Source organism: Ptychodera flava, chromosome 9, assembly GCF_041260155.1.
Source record: "Ptychodera flava strain L36383 chromosome 9, AS_Pfla_20210202, whole genome shotgun sequence".
In the NCBI taxonomy this organism is placed as follows: Eukaryota; Metazoa; Hemichordata; class Enteropneusta; family Ptychoderidae; genus Ptychodera; species Ptychodera flava.
The window spans coordinates 27,883,424-27,903,677 of NC_091936.1; the positions used below are offsets into that span (position 1 = coordinate 27,883,424).

Sequence of the window (20,254 nt, forward strand, 5' to 3'; positions counted from 1 at the left end):
ACAGTGACAAAACTCGTAGCAGATTGAAGAACGCACTGTCATGAGCACTCTTCTTAATCACGTTTGTCCGGCCTCCATTCTCATTGTTAGAGAACACAACAAAGTGTCACTTTAAGTGACTATGCATCATCGGGTAACTTCTCCAAGACAATGTTAGTAAAATGGAATTTCTTTGTATGACTTCCGAAGATTTTGATTGGTGTTTGTAATACGACAGTGTGTTAGTCGTCGGGATTAGAAATGATGTTGTCAAATCAATGGTCGGTGGGCTCAACTGCAACTACCTATGTGACTTGCGATCTCATAACCTTTAGCTTACTTATTTGACCATGAAACTGCATCTTGTACTTGTACCATTAGGAAACAGAAACAGAACCAAACGAAGAGCCCTGAAATGACAGATAGTGCTGTAAACTGACGTTTTCTATTGAAATTACGTTAATTAAAAGTAACAATTTGGAGACCATTATATGTCAGTCCTTTGATCGTGAAGCATTTCATACGCATTGCTCCATTATTTATTATGTTTCACATGACATCACAACTTTGGGGCTAATATGCAGCATCTCGGAAGCTGTTATCCCATTGTTTGGCTGAATCTTACACAACAGACTCCCAAAGTTGCTATGAATAGTGACAATCGACCAATCAGATATAACCTTCCGAGCCACTTTGCGTTTTTTTAGTCCAGTATAAGTTTCTTTGATTTTGAGCGATCAAGTTTGTGAACAATACAAAGCCACTACTCGACGGAAGGTGGTCCGCTGGTCTTACTTTTTGACGTTTTCTTTCTCTGTTGAAAGCGCTTTTAGTTATTAAGACAAGTAATATTGCATCGAAACAGGAAATTAAAAATAAGTTATTTATTGATCGAGAATCCCGATTCGAATTTGATCATCTTTTTTTGTAAAACCATAGACCCGCCAAAAAACATGGTAAAACAAAGTACTTATCTTCCTAAAAATACGGGGCCGACTCGCAGCGATTTCGAAGCTGTTATCCAATTGGGTGGCTGAATCTTACCAATATAATGAAAACAATACAAATAGACTCCCTAAGTGGCTGTGAATAGTGACAATCGACCAATCAGATATAACCTTGCAAACACGCTGCGAGTCAGCCGAAAATACGTGACTCAGAAATATCATGTTCTTGTAACGGCACGTAAAAAACAAAATGGCGACCACGATGGGACTCGAACCCACAATCTTCTGATTTCTGTTGAAAAGGACCGAAGTCAGACGCCTTATCCATTAGGCCACGCGGCCACTTACGCCCAACGGAACCGTTAACTAAAATTCGGGTTTCGTCGTCGAAAAATGCCGCTCATCTGTTATTATAAAATGCGTAGGCTAGCCATGAATATTAATGAATCGCAAAAAGAAGCCACTAAAATGTCAATTGAAAAAGTAGTTTTGGGACGATGCATAAAGTTAATATCTAACGACGTTTGCGTTCTTAAAAGGACAGTACCTCTTGGACTAGCCTAGACCCTTTACCTCGCTTTCGGCATTCGGGCGACGGCCAAAATCTCAGAAGACAAAAATATTTCGTCCAGGCATTAGGCTACTCTTGGACATAAACGTAAAGATTGACATTTGACATAAAATTGATGTCTAACGTTACAGCGATTTATGACATCTAAAAGTGGGACTGCGATTCACCACAGATAAAAATTGTTATAATTTTTTGTTAACAGTCTACGGCATTGGTGCTGAAGTCGCTGACATCTTTCTCCTTTGTATTTGTACTTTTGCACATTGAATTTTTATATATTCTTTGAGTTGTACTCATAGATAAAACCATAAATGTGAGGTTCTTATTTCCACAGATAATGAAGTATACTTGATTTCATATAATCCACGGTATAGTAAATTACCTACTTGTCTCCTTTATCTATCAAAAGGTATCTGGATTCTATCAACCGGTTGCTAAGATATGAGGTACTTATTCAAAGGTAGAAACCAACAAGTTATTCTTAACTCTTTGAGCGCCAATTTTCTGCCTTTATAAAATGTACTCGTCAATTTTTTTTAAGATTTTTGCCAAGATTTTGATGAAAACTGTAACCAATGACATGTGATGTCCGTTTGGTCCAAAATTATCAGAAAAATTACATAAAAATTCACAGAAAATGGTAAAATGTTGCACTTAAATTTTGGTGGGAAAGAATTACAGCACTCAAAGGGTTAATCTTTATCAGATTATAACTGACTAAAGTACCTTCTTGTAAACCTAATGGTCTTGAAAATCAAAGTGTTCGTTGATTATGTGGATTCTGTGGTAATATGAATATAGCCCTTTTTGTAATATTGAAAGACAAACTGGGGTGTCTCGGTCGTTCGAGTCTCTATGAAGAGTTAACATACTTGTCGCAACACTTGATTAAACGATACTGTCCGTTATATTGACTGGCAGATGCCACTAGTTTCCGTTTTGTGCGTGTATCATTTCGCCGTCTTAAAGACCAATTGAATTTTTTTTACAAACACCGCTATCTTCTAGAACAAATAATATCAAGTATATTCAAAATGTGAGAATAAAATGGATTGTAAAACCAAGTGTTAGGAAGTCGTGAAACCGCTCTCCTTAAGAGAGACTACTGTCCGCATTTACAAATCATAATGATTGTATAGGTCATCTCAACTACCGAATAATCACGCTGCTGCTGTATGTATTCTGTATCAACGGCAGTATCCTACTTCCTCTGAATATAAGTTAAAGGTTCAGTTTCACAGCAGACCAACATGAGATCCATCTTGAGTTCGTTCAGCTGTGTGGATCGCTGAACTCGAGATGCATCCCATGTTATCTTGTTGATGTGACAAAATATTAAAGGCAAGGATGGAACTCGAACCTACATTTGATTGTTACCTGCCAAACTGTATTGAAATCTGAGGGCCAATCCACTAAGCACAAAGCGACAAGATGTGTAGGTTGTGGTTTCGCTGACTCTGTCAAATCTTTCGACCATCTAAACTTCCGTGTTAAAAGGTACACAACCCCGCGGTGTACATGAAAATCTTCATTGATAACGACTCACTAACACCGAATTTGTCCATGTACCACGTTTATGTTTCCTCAACTATTAGTGACGATCGTAAAACTTTTAAGATTTCGCTCAAATATTGTCTTCAACATTAGATAAATTTTTCATCATTCATATCAACGTTTCAAATAGTAAAGCAACTTTTACTTACATAAGGGAATATATTCTTGGTTATGAGCGTGTTACTTCCTTCATAAAAATATGTTTGAGTGATCTCCCGACTTAAAGTGCCAAAAGCTGTAATTTTTTTCTCACTATTTTGCTTGTATGTCAATTGAAAGTTATTGTACTACTCCCTAAAATATTTAGAAACACCATCTTTTTAGCTTGACAACATAACGTCTATACTGTGGAGTGAATCGGAAGCATCCCTGTCCAGGAAATATCTTTCTGCGAGAACTACTTACCTGCCACTGTTACCCCTGTGTTATTTCATTCGCTGCCTTCGAGAACAAGACAAAATTTGCACCCCAAGATATCTCATGGGGGATCCGCCATGAGATCCCCATACATCATGTAGGCCCGTATAATCAGTTCTCAAGCTCCCTAACCAACTTTAAGAGAATTAGTGGGGAAGGAGGGAGGGAGGAGTGATAGGTAAGTAGGAGTCCTCGTAGAAAGATATTCCCTGTGTGTGGGGGGGGGGGGCACTTTTATTCTGCTTTATCCTCCTGCTTATCTGTCACTGTTACTTTTAGGTTCTAAATTTAGAACGCTATTTAGAAAGCGATAATTATCGTCTTTATCCGATATATCCTCGGAAATTTTTTTTCACTTGAAGCCCGACTTTCTAAACTTCAGCTAATTTCTAAATTTAGAACGCTACCTAGAAAGCGATAATTATCGTTTCTGGCTAAACTTTCTAAGTTTAGATTTAGATTTAGACAATTCTAATTTAGCTTTCTAAACTTCCAGCTAAACTTTCAAAAAACTATAAAAACACCTTAATTGGCTGTGCACTCAACGAGAGACGTTTTGAAAGCTTTTCCACGGCGTAGACACAGAAGACACTTATATTATGTAAAGCTATTGCCGTCTGAGTGATAGTAACGGCATACTTTAACATTTCTCGGATAATATTTTACGGAAAACGGAACTATTTGCTGACGAACTTAATCGGGATTGTAAACTTTGAAATTTGCAGTGGAGCACGGATGGAGTAAAATGGCGGCATATTCCGTGATGGCAAACGCTCAAGATGGAGCCCCGCTGTTGGGGTTTTCTTAGCCCACAGCTTGCATGATTAAGAAATTTGTAAGATTTTAGTTAAATTGCAGTGTATTTTATTGATTTTCAAGCGACTTACAACCGATAAGCCAATGTAAACTGTTGATATCGTTACCTTATGCAGCCTGGTGCGAGACCGCCATGAGTTGATATTACGTGTATTGTTGTACTCTGTTGACCTAGCGACACATTTCCTTTTTTCTCATTGCTTTGTAGTTTCTTTCCATTTAATGACTGATTATGTGGTTTGCTTGTCAAAATGCGCGATCCAACTTTGAAAACGGATTGACTAGTGTGGGTTCAACTACCAGGCATGATTAATCAGGGCAAGTTATCGAAAGCATGTATGTTGTACGCACGTGAATCAAAACTAATGTCAGTGAGTCTAAACACCAAATTTAATAAACAAAAAGGTCAGTAAACTCTTTGTCTTCTACTCTTCTTTCTAAACATACTTGCAGTTCAAACGATAGAGAGTCAGTTGATGATTGCCTGTACACAGTCCCTCTGGATAGAGGGACTGTGGCCTGCGCATGTGTTGCACAGGAATTACCTCCATGGTTGTACACAATGTAAAAGACCAATCCATAGTTGTACAGAGCAACCTTGTTGTCTGTGTGAATGCAAATAAAGTGTTTGTGTTACCATGGAAATAATTCCATAATTCAATTTTGTTCTGACTTTGGAGACAGATTTAAATCATAATGACAAATTAATCGTTCCATAGATAGCACACTGATGACTAGTGAACATGAACTCTGAATTTTTCCCTGCAAAACCATTTCGATCTTGAGAATAAATAAACAGACAGACAAACAAATACGGTAGACAAGTAAAAAAAAATGTCTAGGCAACATAATCATGTTATTGGTTCACATACAGTAATTGTCAATCTGCATTAAGTGTATTATGTATCAAAATATCATTTTTTGTATTGTTGTACAGATGCATTTGCACAGGGAGCAGTTGTATTTATTGCTTGTTTGTTTGTTTGTTGTTTATTATTTACATATGTCGTTACAAGATGCTGAAATTATGTGCCTGAACTTGTGTCTTCCGATAACATTTAATTTTATACAAGTTTGTATGCTGTTGATGAATTAGATACATTTAGAATCCTTTTTATCGTTTTCATTGAACTTTGAACCTTTTTATAGCCCAATTTTACACCTTTAACATGCAAATTGAAAGCTTTCATTATTGTAGCTTTGAAAAAGAAAAGCTTTGAAAATCATAGTAGGTTGTAATTAGTCTGTGTATCAATGTGAATGCACTGATTTTACCAGACCTGTAATACTGATTGAGCATATTTAGATCTACTACTTCTGAAAGTTGTATGAGTGTGTGTGATATTCTAGTTATTATTGATTTGCATATTTACTGACATTCCACAATTTTTCCATAAATAAAACATGAATCAGCGGAATTTAATCTGAATTGTTCTGTGCATAGCTGATATGCAGATTAGTCATGCTCCAAGTTTGAAAGTGACTTAACATAATTAGCTCACTTCTATATTTAATGATTTTGTATAAAAGTAGGTCTTGCTTGATCACCTGAAATACTTCAAAAAATATGACCATAATGTTAAGCTGCAGCATGAAGCATATGTGAATTGTATAGTAAAAACAAACTTTAATGAACACCAGTGTACATTTGGTACTTTTGCTTCAATACGATATTTGTCTTATGTATTCTTACTGGTCAATGGCATGGACGTGAGTCTTACTTTGATTGTCACTTAGAATGCACTCAACTATTAATGTCATTTTCCTTGTTTTTTCTCTTCACGGATTTATACAGAACCTGTTACTATTAGGTCAATATAAATTCAAATCATAGAACACGCTCACAAACACAAATGGAGGCAAACTTCAAGTATCACACATCAAGTAGTTCAAAACAACATCACGTGCAATATGATACAATCAGCAATGAATCTTGACTAGAAAATTGAACTCCCCACCTAATGGATCACAGAATACGAAGCAAACACTGTTCCAAGGTGTTCCTAAGTTTAACAAATCATGAAATTATTTGATCAATATTCAACAGTCATTCATAATCTGACATTGTAAATATTTTATTTAGAAATAAAAGTATGATAATTACATAGACAAAGAACCATTAATATGTTTTTAAAATATTCCAGAGGAATTCCCGTAGAATTTCATTGACAAAATAAATCCATTTTTCTGGTGAATTTTTATGATGATATTTCCTACTCAAACCAACATTCCATCCTTAAAAACATCAACTATTCCCACTTGCCCAAGTTAAATGTTACTTTAATTCACAGTAGGCTTTCCTACGTCAACTTCAATGAAAATGCCTGTCTTTGATACATTTTTCAAAGACCATAACTACAAAATACAAACGTCTTCTAAAAACACAAAAAACTAGCAGTAGCGCTCTTTTCTCCTCACATATTTCTGAAGACCTTTATCACAATACTTTATAAATTGAATATGAATTTAAACTATACAACACTTTTATTGAAAAAAATAATAGTGTAACATGACATGCTATATATTCAAGAGGTGAGTTTATGCTAAAGTGTTTTCAATAAAGTTTTATACCGTAGGTCTCTTTTTAGCTCACGTGTTCACCCACGTGGGCTAATGTCGCAGCGATGTCTGTCTGTCTGTCTGTCTGTCTGTCTATCTGTCAGCGCGATATCTCAAGAACGGCTTATCGGACCAGAATCAAATTTAATACATAGATTTAGTTTGAAAATGGCAAGAACCGATCAGTTTTTGGGGGTGTGGCTTGCATATTTCATTCTCATTTGCATAATTCATGATTTTAGAAAAAAACAGACATACATTGAGAACGGCTGCACAGAATTGGATGAGATTTGCTACAAATATTGATCACACAAGGATTAATCTGCTATGAAAGACATAAGGGAGTGATATGAAAGTTAATTGCTAATTTGCATATTCGATGAATTTTCCTAATTAGGGATATATATATGAATTGACTGAATCAAAATTGACGAAATTTTGAATGTATATTGCAGAGATTATGATTTAAAATTACTGAAAGTCGTTAAACATGTTAACTTCAGCCAATTTCTAATTTGCCTGTCTAATGAAATTTCTTAATTAGGGTTATATATCTTGATCGCCTTGACCAAACTTGACCAAACTTACTATGTACATGAGGATACTATTATACAACATTATTGGAAGTCATTAAACATCTTTACTTCAGCCAATTACCAATTTGCATATTGGATTAACTATCCTAATTAGGGTCTTGACTGGCCAAAGATGAAACTTGCTATGTACATTGAAGATACTATTATACAAACTATTGAAAGTCATTAAGCATTTTTTCTTCAGCCAATATCTTATTTGCTTATTTAATGAACTTTCCTAATTAGGATTATAAATCTTGATTGACTTGACAAAGGTTGACGAAACTTGCTATATACATTGAAGATACTATGATACAGCATTATTGAAATTCATTTCACTTCAGCCGATTTTTTATTAGAATATTTAATAACTTTCCTTATTCGGGACCTGGATTGACCAAAAGTTGGTGAAATATGGCAAAAATTAAAATTGACAAACAACTGCAATATATAGTGAAGCGATATATACCGAAACACGTGAGCATTTTCAGTTCATATCTGGTTGGTGATGAGTTTTTCTAATAACACAGTTTGTTATTCAAACCAATATCTTTCATTTAATCTTCCATTTTTCACTATTGCCGCGTGGGCAACTTAAGTCTTACTTTGATTGTTATTGTTTGCCCGACAACCTTTATACACGTTCACAATAAGCACATCAAAATGCAAAAATGTCGAATTGCTTCAACGTACATGATGCATACTTAAACGGAATACCGTGCTTGATATTTAAAACGGATGCCCGTAAAAACGTAGAGCAAAGCTACTGAAAGGAAGGAGTATTCCTAAAAGCACATGTCTAGCCTGCAGAGCTATCTACCCAATACTAAATGTTGATTTTCTTCATATGGTCTACTCTACTGGAAGTTCAGAAGGGTGGGCCGAGAAGGTAACAAATCGTAGACTCAAACATTGCTCAGTTTGTTTTGAATGAGACTCATTCTTGCAATCTACAAATACATTAAGTAGGCCGAAAAAATAGCATGCATGCTGTGCAAAGTTTGAAAAAGAAAATTCATCGCTTTTAAGGGACCGTTCAGTTTTTACGGCGGGGGGGGGAGCGGCAAAATCCAGAGGGGTCATCATAATTTTGGAATCCGCGAAGGGGGGTTATCGCTTTCACTGGTAGGAAAGGGGGGAGGGTTCACCACATTTTCAAAAACATAATAACTATAATAAAGTTCACTTTATGTCATGGCAATGTTCGACCCTCTTTAAGTTTACTTTATACAATGTCCATGGACGTAAGTTGTCTATGGAAATGAAGTTAAAAATTGCCTTACAGTCGTCCTAATTAACAGACGTTTGCATGGATATGGCTGAGAAGTTTGTGCACTGGCATCTCTGCTACACGAATAAAGTGCGCCGCGTAGCGGAGTTCAAATCCAAACCGTGCGGGTAAATTTGACATATGGGTTTTGGTGATTTTTCAGCCCCCCCCCCGGGGGGGGTTCATCAAATTTTTTCGTCTGACAAAGGGGGGTCATCTTTTTTTCACGAAAAATGCAGGGGGTCTATATTTTTTTGAACACCGGCGACAAGATTTTGCCGCCCCCCCCCCAGGCCGTAAAAACTCAACGGTCCCTAACTGGAAAATATTACATTCAGCAACCTAACCACCCCTTCAAAGATCTAGTAGCCAATCCTTTAAAAATACTAATATTTAGTTCATGAATGTTTCATTACTTTTTATTTCAGGAAAACAAGTGCAATTTCTTCGTCATCTTTCTATTGTTTTAACTTTGATTTTGTTCAATGAATGCATTTCAGATGCGTCTGTACACCCTACCCGAGAACACAAGAATGCTTGTGCCGAATGAGTTTCATAACTTTATATTCATTTGGCCATTGAAATGCAAACCTCACATAATTATAAAGAAAAAGAACAAAAGGCAGTGCCTCCTCTTTAAATAGTAAAAGTACACATTGTGACCACGTGACTCGGCGACGTAGAATTTGCTCTGAAAATATCCATTCAAGAAATTAAGCATCTGAAGCACACTCTAATATTTCTCTAATGAATCTCGTTATTCTCAATCAATTTTTTGATGGGTTTAACATACATTTTTTCAAAGTGCTTTTCAGTCGTTTGAAGAAACACCAGGCTGTCTCGTTGTATATATTTACCTAGATTGGCTTTCAGGTGTTGATCAGTGAAATTTGCGCTTGATACCAACAATTCTACTGTTTTTCCATCTTTATGACCTGCATCATAAGTAGCTGCGTAATATTTGCTGTGGAAATACTTCTTATCATTTGAATCTGTGTCATCACACAACGAAGTAATACAAGTATCAGTAAGAAATTTCTTATTTTCATCACTCAAATCTCCGAAACTTTTTTTTCTGATGAAACATTTTATAATTTTTCCGTCAGGAGTTTCCGTCACAATATCTCTCAAAGCTCTAACTAGCTTGTTGTCGACGAATGGAGAAGCTATGTACACCTCCGCTCCCTCTTTTCTGAACCATCGGCGGAAAAGACTCATCAAAACTTTGTAAAGCTTGTCCGGGGAATATACTCCGTCGACAAAATCTTCTCCGTCGATCACCAGCTTCTACAAACGAAAACGATTACTGTAAACGTCATGAATTCTAAAACTTACAATTACTGATCGTTGCTTGTTAACAAAAACAAGTAAATAAACATTGTAACAACGATTACATTGCATTTCTTTAAGTGTTTCTGGTGAGGACCATGGAAATAGTCCATTGGGACAAGTCTAGTCCATGGCCCCTGTGCTCTCCCTGGCCTTTCGAAATTGTTAGTAAATTTACGAATTTGGTTCAAAATAAATTAGTAAGTACAAATTATATAATGCTGAGCCCACCAATTTTCAACAAGCACTTCTGGTACTCAATAAATGATGTTAAGGGGATAGAAATGATGAATGATTTCATTTTGACAAAGGAAAGTGAAAAATCCCTTTTTAGTTTTTTTTGACAATGAACACTCATATTTTGATACACATTTTGAAAAGACCCATTAAATAACACAATTACATCATGGGTCATGAGTGCTTCTAACATTGAAATTTCTTCCTTGTTTCAATAAAGTGTGTCATTTTGGTCAACCGGCCCATGAATGTTATTCAATTAATCGATCTTTATTACACAACATAACATTTTCAAGTATATTGTGACACAAATCGTAACTCCCTTTGTGTGTGTAGTCAGTGGTTGATGATTATATATTAATATATGAACTTGAAGTGGTCATTAATATTATCAGTGTTTGCACAAGTTTTAGATGCTGGAAAATCTCTCCCTGTTTTTCATATTTGGAAAACTCTGTTACTTTGAAAGTATGCATGTCATTCATAGGTGTTAGGTGGTGCCTCTTGGTAGCTGCAGTCATTATGCCATGTTCATCTCTAAAATTCTATCAAACAACCACTGATCAGAACATTTTGCAGTCTGTGGTTTCGCACAAATTTTGTCTCATTATAACAGCAAATTTAAGTACGCGAACTGAGACTGGAGATCCTGCTAATGTTCTTAGAGACAGTTATACTTTTAAAACGCTGCAGATGATCGTCATTTATTTTTTGTCTGGATAAACGTCACGGTTTGTTCGTCTTGGGACTGTGCACAGCTTTGTCTTTGGATCATCAAAGAAATCTATCAGTATTCATAACATTTGCTGAGACAGTTTCTTGTAAAATATTTTGAAGGAAACCTATTAAAATTGGCAAGTTCACTGAAAAAAATTCAATCTGCCGATCGTCATATGACAAATCTATGACAACTAGGATTTCCGGCTAAGATTTCCGGCTCGTTTCCATCTCCATGTACAGACAAACACTGGCGGTACGGTACATCGTTCAACCATGGGCGGTCCGGACTGCAGTTCGACTGTCTTTCCGGCTGACTGTCTTGATCTCTTCTCGGCGGTTTCATTGTTTCCAATTTTTTCATATCAGGTGCCGTTTTTATGCCAAACTTACTTTCCCAGCACCAGCTGAGGATGCTATCTATCTCATGTATCTGTAGCATTTGTAACTGCCCGCTTCCCTCGATCCGCTTCACCCGCGTCCATTCGGAAAGTTGACAGCATGTGAGTGTTTGGGTATCTCGAAACTACCGTAATGCATGACATACCAGCATGAGAGTACACGACCCGGGGATCTTGAAACCTTTTCGCGCATGCTCATGTTAGCACAGGTCAAAGTCCAAAGCTATTACCATCGTCGATGCGCCGATGATAGGGGCAGAGTAGTTTTTGAAAGACGAGATATGACAGTATTTCCCGGAATTCATAATCTTGACCGAAAATCAGGCTTCAAAAATAACAAAATTGTTCGTAAATGGCCGATTGGGCGTGTATTTTTTTTCGTAAATTTTTATTTTTTGTCGTAATTTACGAAAGTTACGAGCGACAGCGAGAGCACATGGCCCCAAACTTAGAGAATATGTACAAAGCAAAATCGAGGATGACAACTGCAACGGGACAGAGAAAGCTTGTCAGCCAATAATAATGATAAACAAAAACAGAACGGTATGGAATTAACAAATAAGACTTCAAATCTGATTTGAAAAAAAATGTCTAGAATGCAACTGCTTCAGTGACGAAGGTAGAGAATTTCAGTGTTTGACAACCGCATATTTCAGACTGTGTTGAGTAATTCGAAGTTTGTAGGTGGGACTCGAAGATTACCATCGTGAGCGGCACATGTTGAATAACCGCGCAGGGGAAAGTCAAAAAATGTTCATGTCATGGGGAAAATTATTATGCTTTGGATCAAATACAAACATACATGAGTAATGTTTGGTTAACTTAAAAATGTTCATAATATTAGCTTGTGAAATAAGGGCTCAAAATGAGTACAAAAATCTGAAAAAATAATCAAACGAAAAATTTTCTTTTGGAGACGATAAAATGGGCTCAAGGTAACTTGTGTAACTGTTTCCCAAGATTTCTATACAATAAGTACAAACTGGTAAATAAACATTGTTTAAACATTACTACACTGCTTTCTCTATTAGTCTAAAAGCCACATAAAATCATCCAAGTTTCCGACAACCCTCATACCATCTTTTCTGTATGTTTATGTAAAAAATGTACTGGACACGAACGTTTCAGCTATAGAATATTTCGTATTTGCAAGGGACGGTGCGTTCGAGACCTCAACACGGTGTTGTGTCCTTTAGCAATGCACTTTTTTTAGTAATGCTCCACATTGTTCAATTGTGTAACGATTTATGAACACATCATTCACGACATGGGCTTCCCGCCCGTTTAAGGATATGGCGTAACCTTTGTAAATAATTGAATAATTGAATAAAACAAACGCAGATAGTAAAATGATAGTAAAATTGCTTATATATATATATATATATATATATATATATATATATATATATATATAATTATATATATATATAATTATTTGTGTGTGTGTGTGTGTGCGTGTGTGTGTGTATGTATGTATCATCGTGCTCATAACCACTTAAATATGTGCAAAGTATCTTCGCCGCTTATTTCTTTCTCCATCTGTCTCAAAGCTAGGTAAAATCATCAAAGTTATTGACAACCCTCCCCTCTGCATGCGCGTCTTTGTTCGAAAATGTTGTGTTTGTGGGTAAAAGCGAACAAAGAAATGTCTTGCTGTGAAGCAAATCAACTCAGTCGCGTTCATGCTCCCGCGCAGCTCCCCCGGAATTCTGTGCATCAAGGAAAGTAAAAAGTAGTAGGTTTTAATATTTCATTCACCGCAAAAGTGATTTGATAATGCGATATACATCCCTTGTTCTCCTTTTTTTTAAATTACCCAATTTTAACGTGTTGTAAACATGTGCTGAACTCAAAGCAGCTTCATACACCTAGGCTATATATCGGAAAGAGTATGATAATATAATTTAAGTAGTTCGTTAGTTTTTTCGTGAGGGAACACGGAGGATTTGTTGAAAACATCCAAAGAAAGAAAAAAACACATGCATTACGTTGTACGACTCACGGTGTCTTGGCGACTAGCGTCAAACAAATGTAATATTTAAACGCACTGCAACCAGAGATTATCACTTTTTCTTCCCTTGAAAGTTGCCAATATTTCCAAACAGCGTTTGTTGAGAACGTAAATGTGGCACAGGGCATTACTTTGGGTTTTATTACTTCGGCCATGTCCTCCACTCTCAGTTCGGCGTTGTCCTTTACTCCCGATCCTCCTGCAACTGCCATCTGTTGAAATAAAGGAAAACATCTAGTCGGGCAAGGCTATGTGGCGGAAACAGTTTTCGATATTCAATCGCGATCAGGGAATCACAATGGCAAGAAACGCATGTTAATTAAATCTGATATAGTAAAAATATGATAATACGATCAACATATCATGAATAACAATACACACACATTATATATATATATATATATATATATATATATATATATATATATATATATATATATATATATATATATATATATATATATATATATATATATATATATATATTTATAAACAGATGTCATCCTGGGAAAATACAGTGCTCGATGCTAAAGCAGAGCGTTATAGATAATAACACAAATTACTTCAAGTACAAAGTATTAATATCTACTACTTAAGTTTCATGCATCAGGCTTCTGTCTGATGATTGCAGGATGCATGAAACTTAAGTAACAGATATTATTACTTTGTACTTAAGTAATACATACATATATATATATATATATATATATATATATATATATATATATATATATATATATATCGATCAAATAATATAAATGTATTATTAAGAAAAGTTAATATTGACATCCAAATGGTTTCAGTTCTCGAAAGTATTAAAAGAACCACTTGATGTCTTTGTTATATAAAATTTCAGAGATAATATGAGTTGAGCATGATAGTTATGAGTTGCCAGACATTGCGCAATAATAATCATAATAAAATATTAATAACAGGACAATGACTATCATTTAAAAACTGGATTGTTCTAAAATCGGTTTTAATTTGTTCGCCTAACATTCATTGATGTCACACAAGTGCCTAACGCATCATGCACAATGTGGTCCGGGCCAGAATTAGTCGTTCACTAATAACATTTGACATCCCGCACGTTCATACTTTGTTGACAGTTAGAACACTAGGTATTTCGACATGATTTTATCAGTAGAAGAAGATGCTGTATTTACACAAACACAATAAAAATAGGAGAAAAAGCGTCAAAAGTTATTGCTGATGGAGTATTAACGTTGTACTTTCGCGAAGAAAGATCTCTTAGCATTTTAGTGAAGAAGTTAGTTCACGTTCATAGGTTCAGAGAAAATGTTTCTAAAGAAAGCGTACATATTAAAGATGTAGTATCGTGACGGTAGCCTCTCTCTCAGGTCGAGCGCTCTCCAACTTCGTCGGAAAAGTGAAATTGAATATTGTATCTGCAGCCACATAGGCGTGTCCGTCCCCGCAAAAGCAACACACATTGAGCCTGCAACCTCGAAGTCAGTTCTCCGTTTTTTATTGGGAATATGTTGTCAGCCATGACAAAACAATCGTACATTGCACAGCTCTGGAGTTGTGCCAAGCTTGGATTATGACAAACAAGACCATCTTTGTTATCTATGTTGTCAGCCATGACAAAACAATCATACATTGCACAGCTCTGGAGTTGTGCCAAGCCTGGATTATGGCAAACAAGACATAGACTGGTCTATCCAAGGTCATGCCTATCGATGTCTTTGTTTGTATAACAATAGTACTTTGGGCTTATTGTAAATTTAGTATAATTTATTCGAGCTTTTTTCTATACAAATTTTCGTGAAGGTGTAGGACAGCCTTCTTACAAACGCTGGTAACTGTGAAGAACAAAGTATTGGTATTATCAGTGACCTGTCCCGCGTATTCGAATGTAACTGATGTCACTAGTATAATTTATTCGAGCTTTTTTCTATACAAATTTTCGTGAAGGTGTAGGACAGCCTTCTAACAAACGCTGATAACTGTGAAGAACAAAGTACTGGTATTATCAGTGACCTGTCCCGCGTATTCGAATGTAACTGATGTCACTAGCATTCTTTGTAATAATAACCTACTAGAAGTAGCTGTATTTGGACGATACGTTTACTACGTCTGCTTGTTTTGACGTTCCCTCGACAGGAGAGGGAGCGAGACTATGACGAAATATTTCTGTTGATAGGCGTTATGTTTGTCGGTTCAACTCCGCTTTGCGTCCTGCATTTTTGGTTCATGGAGTATGTTCTGTGCAGCTATTTCACACTCCTTCCGTCAAAATACCTCAAAACTGTGACGTATATCTCCCAATGCTCAAAAAGTATCCATGGCAAATGGGAATAATAATACACCAATTCCTTGTTTTTGCTCACAAAAGCGCAGAGTTTCGATTACTTGGCTAACTTCCAGATACACCAAATACATGAACAGGGAGGTGGGATTATTAATGTTGGCTTCGATATTCGAACACCAATGCCAATCGAGAATAACGACCAAATTTTCACGAAGGCTAATAGAAAATCGCAAAATTGATTTTATTACCGTTTACGTACGTTAAATAATTTACAGGTAGGACAACGACGGCTGAAAATTGTTATCTAGATGCGAATGACTAATGATCTAAATTCCCGAAGAAGGAAGTTCAGTTTAATCTGGCCGAAACAATGACTAGGCTGTAATCAAAGATATGATGTAATTGTATTATTTTACATTATTTCTTTAAAATGCAATAATTCTAGATCTCTTGTCGCAAAGACCAGGAAACTTACCTTCTTCTTCAAAACGAATCAAATATACGGAGTATTTCAGATACCAGTGCAGGCACACCACCTCGCAAGTTGTTGCAATAGGTGAGTCCGGTTCAATCTATTGTAATACGAGTGCAAACATACCAGTGACTGATTTGCATAATGAGATGTCATAGTCGCAATGCAATGTTGTCTTCTGACGTAAAGCCGAAAAGAGTCGAACGAGTTGGGTTAGGGGTACATGCCCACCCGTATCTTTTACTTGCCTGTTATCTAGACACAGGGGGGGGGGGGGGGAGGATGCGCAATGCAAGGCAGTGGCGTAAAGCTAACTGCACGACCCAAAGAGTGATGTTACGTTTGGTTGTATGGGCCATGTCATAGACCCTGTAAGGCAGCTACATACCTTATAGACACTTTCAGATTTTTATTTTTTTTCCCTCAGTAATAGAAGTCCCAAACCCAAGTAAAGTATATATTTTCTGAAAACCCTGATATTGGGAAACCCGACCGTGCACACTACATAGTCATTATTTGCATAATAGTCACATGACAAGCGTTTTGCTGAACCTTCCAAAAATCGGGTTTTCCTCCCTTTAGCGAACATGCTGTATGATTTCCGGTTCAAATTTGTGCATTGACAAAAAGCCTTGGTAAGCCTTCAAATCCGTGTCTAGGATTTCCTTTATATGCCTTTGTATTTTTGTTATGCACTATTAAACGTGTTAGACTGAGGTGCTTTTCAAGGAATTTTACGACTCGGAGAAAAACTCGCAGACACGGAATTTAAAGATATTGCTGAGACTTGTCAATGCATAAACGTTAACGTTGTACTTTCGCGAAGAAAGATCTCTTAGCGCATTTTTGTGAAGAAGTTAGTCCACGTTCATAGATTCAGAGAAAATGTTTCTAAAGAAAGCGTACATATTAAAGATGTAGTATCGTGACGGTAGCCTCTCTCTCAGGTCGAGCGCTCTCCAATTTCGTCGGAAAAAATGAAATTGAATATTGTAATTGCAGCCACATAGGCGTGTCCGTCCCCGCAAAAGCAACACACATTGAGCCTGCAACCTCGAAGTCAGTTCTCTGTTTTTTATTGGGAATATGTTGTCAGCCATGACAAAACAATCGTTCATTGCACAGCTCTGGAGTTGTGCCAAGCTTAGATTATGACAAACAAGACCATCTTTGTTATCTATGTTGTCAGCCATGACAAAACAGTCGTACATTGCACAGCTCTGGAGTTGTGCTAAGTCTGGATTATGACACAGACAAATATAGAACAGTTCTATATTTGTCTGTGATTATGACAAACAAGACATAGACTGGTCTATATCCAAGGTCATGCCTATCGATGTCTTTGTTTATATAACAATAGTTTGTTGACTTTGGTCGTATTGTAAATTTAGTATCATTTATTCGACCTTTGTTCTATACGAATTTTCGTGAAGGTGTAGGACAGCCTTCTAACAAACGTTGATAACTGTGAAGAACAAAGTACCGGTATTATCAGTGACCTGTCCCGCGTATTCGAATGTAACTGATGTCACTAGCATTCGTACTAGAAGTAGCTGTATTTGGACGATACGTTTACTATACGTCTGCTTGTTTTGACGTTCCCTCGACCATGGCGAAATTTCTGTTGATAGGCGTTATGTTTGTCGGTTCAACTCCGCTTTTACGTCCTGCATTTTTGATTCATGGAGTATGTTCTGTGCAGCGATTTCACACTCCTTCCGTCAAAATACCTCAAAACTGTGACGCATATCTTCCAATGCTAAAAAAGTATCCATAGCAACTGGGAATAATAATACACCAATTCCTTGTTTTTGCTCACAAAAGCGCACAATTTCGATTACTTGGCTAACTTCCACGTACACCGAATACATGAACGGGTAAGCGGGTTATTGTGTTAATGTTGGCTTCGACATTCGAACACCAATGCCAATCGAGAATAACGACCAAATTTTCACGTAGACTATTAGCAAATCGCACAAATGGATTTTATTACCGTTTGCATACGTTAAATAATTTACAGGTAGGACCACGACGGCTGAAAATTGTTATCTAGATGCGAATGACTAATGATCTAAATTCCCAACGAAGGAAGTTCATTTTAATCTGGCCGAAACAATGATCAGGCTGTAATCAAAGATATGATGTTATTGTATTATTTTACATTATTTCTTGAAAATGCAATTCTGGATTTCTTGTCGCAAAGACCCGGAAACTTACCTTCTTCTTCAAAACGAATCAAAAATACGGAGTATTTCAGATACCAGCGCAGGCACACCACCTTGCAAATTGTTGCCGTAGGTGAGTCTAAGCGAGCGACGGATCTTTAGTCTATATGAAGGTGGGGAACAACTCAAAATGAAAAGTATTGAATTTTTTCTGATTTTTGTATTTATTATGCGCCGATTAATTATAACGAACACGATTGGAACTAATTTAGGATAATTGGATGGTGAAGTAATATCTATTTAATCTGCAAATGTAAGCTCATCTGCTTTTTTCTTTTACATTATACACTTGTTTTTATGAGTAATTTGTAATATTGTAACAATCGACTATACGGTACCTAACACAGTGACTGTTGAGAAATTTACAAAATATGAAAATCCCATTATCCCAAATTAGTTCCAACGACCAAAAAAGGCCCCCCCAAAAAAGGGGGGGGTGTTCGACTTTTTAAAGTCATACGATCCCTAAGTACCTCTATGCTGTACGCAAGTACTTATCGTGAAGTAAAATTACAACCAATTAAACTCTGAGTGAGATATTTTCGATTAATTTCATCGTTCATTTTCAGCCGGCTTTCACTGTAAAAGAAGAAGAAGAAAATGTATTGTTTTACAAAACAAAAATGATGCAAATATTATCGAACACTATAGCAGCATATCATGATTTACTGACCAATGGCAATGGAGAGTCTAAATGAGCCGGTATTGACTTTGCAAGTCGTAGTTTACTGAATAACGATAAACATCACAGTATAAAATGGTTAATACAGAAGGGAAGTCATATTTTTTTAATGAAAATGAAAACATGTCTAAAGACAGCTGCTCAAAAACTGTACAAACATGTGTACCTTGCCCAGGTCGCTCTTGAAATAAGGCTACACTGAATAAGACTGGTAGTGAGCTCAAAATTATGTCAAAGTCATATGTCAAGACTGTACATACATTGCTCACTGAAGACATTTGAGCTAGTATTTGGGATTATACATGCTTTTCGCACACACTACTGGATAAAACCGATAACGTAGTTAAAGTTGTATAATTGCTATGCCTCCATGGTTGCAGTGAAACGTATCAGTTTGTTTTTTTAACACGATTGGAACTAATTTGGGATAATTGGATGGTGAAGTAATGTCGATTTAATATGCCAATGTTATCTCATTACACATCTGCTCCTTTTCTTTTTAAGTTACACACTTGTTTTATGAGTAATTTGTAATGTTGTAACATTTAGCTATAGGGCACATAACACTTTTGAGAAATTTGAAAAATATGAAAAATATCCCAAATTAGTTCCAATCGTGTTTTTTCTGAAATGTGGGACATGATTTACCCGTCGCAGAAAGATTTACACGTAAATTACCAACTGTACATACTTTTACTTTGTGATTCTTGCGATCATCAAGCTAAAGAACTGAATTTCAGAGTTCGACTGATATAGAGTTGGCTTAGACACGAGAAACGAGTACAGATGCTCATGGTGCGCGTGATGACAGGACTGTGTGTCTGTTGGAAGGACAGATTAGCTATTTAATCAGAAGGTGGTCTGGTGAAAAAAGTGATGTTGCTGAGGAGATTTCACGGTTGTCTTACTGAATATGGCTTCAGAAAGACATATAGCACAGAAAACTTGCCCTGGAAGATATTACTGCAGAATTAACAGATCAAATGGATAATGGTTGCACCACTGTTGGTATAATAATCGCAATCATACCCATCCGTAATCCATAACACTAGGTCAAAATTCGTAATACACTAGTTATAAACATAGACACAAAAACAGCACAGAACAGACAGTACAGCACCGGTACACACAACAAAGTCAAATTCAAGAAAGAAGATATATGGACCTCCCAAAGAAGTGATGTCAGGTGTTTCGAAAATAGTAAGCGCATCCTGCCC

General features: G+C 36.4%; 1 long non-coding RNA gene and 1 other non-coding gene across 4 annotated transcripts; both read right to left on the reverse strand.

Moving 5' to 3' along the window:
- Nucleotides 1–1,180: 1,180 nt before the first annotated feature.
- Trnar-ucg (transfer RNA arginine (anticodon UCG)) lies at nucleotides 1,181–1,268 on the reverse strand. Its single transcript is given in 2 exon segments — nucleotides 1,181–1,216; nucleotides 1,232–1,268. It is a non-coding gene; the product is annotated as a tRNA-Arg (tRNA).
- Nucleotides 1,269–6,338: 5,070 nt separating this feature from the next.
- Nucleotides 6,339–18,436, reverse strand: LOC139140543 (uncharacterized). Of its 3 annotated transcripts, XR_011554017.1 has the most exons (4): nucleotides 18,348–18,436; nucleotides 13,515–13,595; nucleotides 8,301–9,975; nucleotides 6,339–8,222 (listed from the first exon to the last, which is right to left on the reverse strand). It is a non-coding gene; the product is annotated as an uncharacterized lncRNA (long non-coding RNA). The 3 variants fall into 3 exon arrangements; XR_011554015.1 differs by having other exon boundaries at nucleotides 6,339–9,975; XR_011554016.1 differs by lacking the exon at nucleotides 18,348–18,436 and adding an exon at nucleotides 16,134–16,275 and having other exon boundaries at nucleotides 6,339–9,975.
- Between the last annotated feature and the right edge of the window lie 1,818 nt (nucleotides 18,437–20,254).